Genomic DNA, 7241 nt, shown 5'->3' with positions numbered 1-7241 from the left:
GGGATTTATAAGAACAACCATTACAATTTCTATGGTTCTTTTCATCCTGTCATCTTGAGCTGCAACTTTTCATGCCATTCTACTGGCTAGCACGCTGTGCCTGGCTAGACCAGATAATCAAGCCCAAGGAATTGCTTTTTTGTGTGTGTCGTGCACAATTCCATAGTCATTTGGTAACAGTCTGGAAGAATGGAGCACTGAGCACAATACATGTGTTATATGGTCACTGCTCTTGATACAAAAGGTTGGGCTGATGTTACCTGTCTGTGAGCCAATAATCTGATGAAGTCAGTGATGCTGTATAGCCCTCCAAATAGTTGGTTGGCTTTGATGACTGACAGGTAGTGCTGCTCTCAATTCTTCCATTGACTGCTCATAGAGTTATTTTACTTGAAGGGCAATTAACCATTCTTCACTGTTTATCTGCAGGCCACTTATGCTGCTCTTTTTAAAGAAATACAGATATGTTGTTGAAGTCAAGGATTCATAAAGGAATTCCAGAAAAGACTGATATTACCCATCAAAATCAGGATTTTAGTAGCACTTGACATTCCACTGCAGCATTTATAAACTCAACTCTACAATAATACAGAGAAACTGTCTTGCCTGTAGCAGCATGAAAAGATTTCCAATATTCCAGGCCTCATCTGAGGGCCAGTCCATTGCAAGTCTGTGGAATGATGAATTATTTGGCCTTCACTGGTTTATGCCATCTGGCTGTAAGGAACAGAGGGAAAAACAGGTGAGTCATAGTGAGCAGAGCAAGGCTTGCACCTCTCAGAAATCAGCAATATCCCCTCACTAAAAAAAGAAACAACCAAACACACACAATAGAAATCTATACTTTTTTTTTTATCATCTCCCTCATTTATATCCCATCAAGTTGCTCACTGCTGTGACTTTGTTGCATAGCAGTTCTTACTCTTCTTTTAAAAGTAGATTATTGGCTGGAAAATATAGGAAAGAGATACTGAAAAAAACAGAAAGAGAGGAAAGGGAGGCAGACACCAAGGGAAGAGCATCTTTGGAGTTCTGGGCACTTACATCTGCAAAACAACACCACGCAGAGAGCAAAATTGCTCTCTCCAGAGAAGGCATTCCAATTTGCACTGTGGATTCAGTTCTCAATTAGTGGCTTTCAATTTTAGTTTGTTTTGAATGCCTGTCACCACTGAAGAGAAAATTAGTACAGTGAACGGCATTTTCTCAGGCCAGGGATTCACTGACCTGGCTTCCTTTTCTTAGGAAAAAGGGTAGTTAGAGCTGCAGTGCCTGTAAAAACCTGCTAATTAAGACTTCACAGGATTTTGGAACTGATCTGTGAATTTCAAATAGAAGACAAACGTACAAAAATCATCTCATTTAAACTCCTCATTTAAAATCCTGTTTTGGCTCTTTCTTTTGTGCCCTTTTGTTGTAGAGTCTCTAGTCACTATTTTCTAATATCCTTGCAAGTTGTACCTTATTTGCAGGTGTGCTCATGGAAGGCAACTTACTTTTAGAAGAACGAGATGTAATGAGTTGTGGATGTTATTCTCACCATTGCTATCTAGTCATGGCCAGATGAATAGATTTTGCAACAGGATTGGTTTGTATAGTGCACTGGTAAACCCTCTACTAGCAGAGATCCCACATTAGGAAGTGATCCAGTCCCATGCTGAACACACCAATGAAAACGGCTTCCTGATGTCTCCTCAGCTGGGGTGTAAGTTCACAACATTTTATTCTGTCCAGCAGTTTATTTCTTCTCCCTTTGCTTCAGTCTTCCACATATTTATTGCCATGCCTCCTCTCTGCCTTCTCTTATCCAGGTTAAACATACCAAATCCTTTCAAGCCTTCCTCACAGGCTGTATTTTCAAGTTGCATGATTGCTCTCATGAAGGCTTTCTCCAGTCCATTCACAGACCTCTTGAAAAGCAGAAGTCGATTCCAAATTCAGCCATCCAGACAATTCTCCATGGTCAGTTCTTAAGTGGTTCTGTTCTGCACCTGTAAAACATTTCAGTAAGATTTTGGTTTTGAATGAAGCTTACAGCTGCTACAGAAGTACAGATATAAGTAAAAGTATTACATATAAATTCTTGCTAGTAATAGTAATCCCAGCTTTCCACCCACTTACCATTCATATATTTCATTTTGCTCTATTTATTAAATCTGTGTTAAATTCTCAGTGTCAAAATATTCCTGACCTCACTGTATGATGAATTTAGGCAGAGATAGATGAATGAAATTAAGCTAGCCTAATATTTATGTTTTCCTAGATATTTTGACTTTCTGGTATACCAAAAAGGAAAGAAAACTGACAATTTATTTTACTCCCAAAGTACTTCCTGTAGGAAGGAGAGATGGTTATGAACAAGAAATGCCTTCTACTGTCTAAAGAGGGCTATAAGAAAGAATGGGACTCTTCAGCAAGATCTGTTGGGATAGGACAAGGGGAAATTGTTTCAAACTAGAAAAGGGGAGATTTAGATTGGATATAAGGAGAAGTCTTTTACACTAAGGGCAGTGAAGCATTAGCACAAGTGGCATAGACTTCCCAGGGCAGCATGTGAGTGTCTGGCTACAGGGAGTGAGAGCCCCCCTTAGCACCTGCAATTACAACTTATGGTGCTTCCACACCTCATGATGCAGCTGCTATCCCCGTGCTTCAGTTTTCCATCAGACTTTGGTGATGTGAACATCCTTCTCCTCCCCCAGGAAGTCTGATGGCAGGTTTGACAACATGCTTCAATCAGTGCTGAGTGAGCATTTGAGGGAATCTAATGAATCAGACACAAACCTTGGCAGATGGCCGCACCCATCTCCTGCTGGACTCAGTGACAGGGAGGTGACATCCTGTTTGTGAGCAGGGGCACAGTGCTGTGACAGCAGCATGATCCAGAGCAGAGGTTAATGCACTCATTTTCTGCACAGTGCACTGAGGATGACTTTACATTTTAAGTTCCCTGAAAATACAGTGTGAAGTAAAACAGTTTGTGTTCATGCTGCTTAATGTGGAGAAGGAAAAGACACTGAATTTAAATACCTTAAAGCTCTCTCTTTAACTGTTCCATTCCTATTTGTTGACTACCCAAGATTTAAAATTACAATATCAGCCTGTGACTGCAAGTGGAACTTATACTAGTTTTGCAAAAATTAAAACTGATGTCTTTGAACATACAAAAAAATGACATTTTAGATGTCTGCTATGGGACAAAGGACAGCTCTGAGTAACAAGGAAATGCTCCTTGTAATAGAAGCTGTTGCTGCATCAGTAAATGGAATTCTTTCTTGTTGTCAATGAATAATTCTCAAACATGGAGATTTGAAGAATTAATATTTCAACCAATTTGCATGGAAAATTAAATTTTTGAAATACAAATGTAGAAACTCTATTCCTTGAGAGCTGAAACACTTTTTATTCCAAGAGTTTTATATAAAACTTGATGTAGAATAAGCAGTAAATACTAAGCTAAATAAAATTCCAGTGAAAGATGTATTTTGGCTTCATGTCTAAGAATTAGCCCTTCTCTGCAGACCACTTCCAGCATTATGACAGCATTGCCAAGAAGCCCTCCTCCCTTCTGCAAAAGGAAGAAAACACCACAGCTCCTGAAACTTACACTGGTCCAAAAAAATGGCATTTTTGTAATTGATTCATAAAACTGATGTTAAAATCCTCAGATCTCAGTCAAACTCTTCAGGATTTGGACAGTTTAACATTACATGCCCTGAAAAATGCTTTAGAAAGTGGCCCTTCTAATAATTTGTATGAATTACATAAATCCACCTTTGTATTTTTACAGCGTTAAACAGAATATTGTGGCAGACTTTTTTTCACTTAATTTTTTCCTCATTTTATTGCACCAGTTTTGAGGGAGGTTGAATTTTAAAGCAGTACCGAATAGCTGTATTTAAAACCTACCTATTTTGGGGTATTAATAATGAGTCTTCTGAGACATTACAGATTCAGAAATTCAGGACAACAGCAAAGGGATCTGTTCATCTCTCAGCCACTCTTCCTCAGTGATGGGCAGCATTTAAACGCTTCCCACCATAAGGCACTACTGATGTTAAAGTCAGAAATAAAATGTCCTCTGTGCCTTCAGCTGCTGGAACAAAACAAAAAGGCTTCAATTACAGTAGTAGAAATTCAATTAAGCATCAGGAAACTCCCTAAAAGTAATTACAATTGAACAGTAGAAAAGACTGCAGTCGGACTCTTGACTTTGGATGGCACAAGAATGTGCCACAAATCATGTAATCACAGCTTAGGTCATAGCACTGGATTACATGATTTCTAAGAAAACCTTCTAGCATCACGATTATGATTCTATAATTTACAATTGTTTCATGTCCAGGCTGTTTGTGAACTAGGTAAGTCATACTCATTTTTCATACATTAAAATTGTCCCCACTCATTTTGCTATTTGTATTTCCCTGGTCAATCCTACTTTGCAACCAGTCAGTCTCCTTCAGTGACCATTGTTAATGTACCAAAATGAGTGCCCTGGCAGTGCTCCTCCAACCAGACCCAGCTGCAGACTGCTGACCCATCTGCTTGAAAAATAATTAAAGCAAACAACTGATTTTCTGTACAAACCTATTTACAAGTCGAGGATTTAGTTTCTTTACCTCAAGGATTTATGTCACAAAGCTATTCTTGTCTTTTTCTAAGTCATATCATCTCCTGTAATGTAGTACAATCTTCTTTGTAGTCGTTGCAGTACGCCTCTGAATGCCACATTGAAGTTACAGTGGCTGACATTTTCTGGTGACACGCAGAACAAAAATAATATTTCTTTTTACTAGATTATACAAGATTTTCTGCACCAGATGCCAGGCAAACAGTATTAGATTCACAGAATTCATTACACAACCACAGCCTTAGTACTGAACATTTCATCTATAAAGCTATGTCAGCACTCCTTGCTATGTAAGCTCATACATCATACAGTGGTGGGCATATAAATCTTACATTTACCAGTGATTATTTCACTAAACCATGCTGAGGCAAGGCAGGGCACAATTTTCAACGTTATCATAGAGCATGCCAGTGCCTCACCCTTTTACCCTTATTGTAAAAACTTCTTCCTTATATCCAATCTAAATTTCCCTTCTTTTAGTTTGAAACCATTTCCGTTTGTCCTATCACACAGACCCTGCTAAAGAGTCCATCTCCTTCTTTCTTATATAACCCCCCTTCAAGTACTGAAAGGCAGCTCTCAGGTCTCCCCAAGACCCAGCACTAGATAAATTCAATAACTGGTATTTCACTTCAAATTGTCAGATCAAATACTTTAAAATTCAGGAGGAAAAAGAACAAACAAACCCTCAAACAACGATCTACGAAACAGTGAACAGAAGTTCACTTTCACATAAAAAAAAAGGGATTTCTGGAATGCAGGCATCATCTCCAGCTCACAGCGAAGCAGTCTGCTTGTCTCTCAGGAGCAGCTCAGGTTACTGACCTGACACACAAACACATGAAGCAGGATCCTCAGTGCCAGGCTGTGCCCTAAGAGGTTTGCCAAGCCCCAGACCAATGACAAAGCACAGCCTCTGGCTGGTGTCTAATTTAGCCACACACGTCTCTCTGCACTTAGCCCAGCATGAGTGCATCCAGAGTTACCCATACCTCTCTTGTAGCTCTGAGTCAGCTCTTTATTCAAAAACAAGACCTTGGTATGTATTTCAAAGCAATTAGTAGACTGAATCGACAGCTATATCAAACTCTGCTTCTCCATCTGGGAGCTGCTGTAACAACCCTATTCCTCCGGGGTAAAGCAGTCCATAAAGCCCTGGAAGGAGCATGTGAGAGCTGGAAACAGCCTGAGGTTACCCAGAACAACAGATGCAACCAAAACCTGTCTACCTCTAGAAAACATGGCAAATCCTTCCTGTTGACAAGCCTCTCTGGTGTGAGTGTTGCCTGTGAACATCTTATTTTACTCCCAGCTCTGTTGTCTGTATTGATTTTGCAGTAGATGTACCAAGTGGTACCATTATAGTATTAGAAAATTTAAAGAGAGAATTTTTTCCAGTGTGCCAGTTATATGTATACACACTTTTTCTTTCTCTATTCTTGTCTCATACGAATGAATGAAAACAATATAAAACTCCTACTCTGGTAACAAAACAACACCACTAGTCACTATCTCGTGGTGAAATATTGTGACTAATCTGAGCTCAGCAGCTTTCCCATTCCTCTGAGGAGACCTTGTGAGCACAGCTTATCTCACCAGCCAGCACTCAGCTGCCACGTCCCACCTGCCGTCAGATCTTCAGACCTCAGCATTCTGAGTACATGGAGGGCTCCTGGGGGAGGATGGGGCAGATTTCATGTCTGTGGGTACGTCCGTCTGCAGCCGTGGTTCTCTGTGTCATGCCTTGACTGAAAAGAACAGATGCCCACCACAGTCTCTCTCTTACAAAAGCCTTTGATACCAAATCTCCCTGTTCAAAAATGAGACTCTCCAGTGCAAAGCGATGTAGGTTGCTCCAAAAGAAATGCCTCTTAATTATTATTATGGAAATAATTAAGGGCAGAGTAACACTGGTAGAGCACATTCTCAGCTACAGAACGTGATTTTTTCAACAGTCACCACCATTAGCTGAGCATTTTTGGCAGCGATGAACAATGTCACGCTCATACAAATCTGCACCAGCAGAGGTGACCCATAAAAGCACCACTCACCCCTCACTGTGCTCACATCTACTTTTGGGTCTCCATAAACGTCAATGAATATCAGCGGGCACCATTTTTTCCACATGGAGGAATTCAGTTCCACACTTTTGCTTCACACACACTTCCACGCCAGATGCCATTTTGTCTTGGGCTGAGGGTCTGAGCCCAAGGGTATGAAATCAGTGATGGAAATAGGGCAGGTCACACAATGGTGCCCAAATGAGGGAAGAAAGGTCCATTTTTCTTTGCGTCTCCTATTCTCCACATGTACTGCAGCGTTTCCTTGGCACCCACTGCCACGTTCATCACACAGATATACGGGTTGGAGGGCTGCTCACGCGTCCTCCGGGGCTCGGGGGGCTCTGGGCAGCGAGGGAAACTCTGAGGGGTGGAATTCTGAGGGGACAGCGCTGAGGGGGCAGCAATCAGTGAGGAGAGCGGTCATAACGCGTGGAGCTGAGGGAGGCCATCCTCCCAGCGGAGCCGCCGTCCCTGAGGGCGGGGCGCAGGACGGAACGCCGAGGGGCGCTGCCCTAAGGGCGGGGCGGGGCGCGGCGCTGAGCGGAGCC

At 41.5% G+C, this 7241-nt stretch overlaps 1 long non-coding RNA gene across 1 annotated transcript; it reads right to left on the bottom strand.

Moving 5' to 3' along the window:
• Positions 1-8: 8 nt before the first annotated feature.
• Positions 9-5094, bottom strand: LOC104913544. Its single transcript, XR_004161593.1, has 4 exons — positions 3910-5094; positions 2785-2950; positions 1497-1991; positions 9-717 (listed from the first exon to the last, which is right to left on the bottom strand). It is a non-coding gene; the product is annotated as an uncharacterized LOC104913544 (long non-coding RNA).
• Between the last annotated feature and the right edge of the window lie 2147 nt (positions 5095-7241).

The sequence above is a fragment of the Meleagris gallopavo genome, chromosome 17 (genome assembly GCF_000146605.3).
Source record: "Meleagris gallopavo isolate NT-WF06-2002-E0010 breed Aviagen turkey brand Nicholas breeding stock chromosome 17, Turkey_5.1, whole genome shotgun sequence".
NCBI classification, from domain to species: domain Eukaryota; kingdom Metazoa; phylum Chordata; class Aves; order Galliformes; family Phasianidae; genus Meleagris; species Meleagris gallopavo.
The sequence above is the reverse complement of the archived record's forward strand: the minus strand, read 5'-3'. Positions and strand labels throughout refer to the sequence as shown.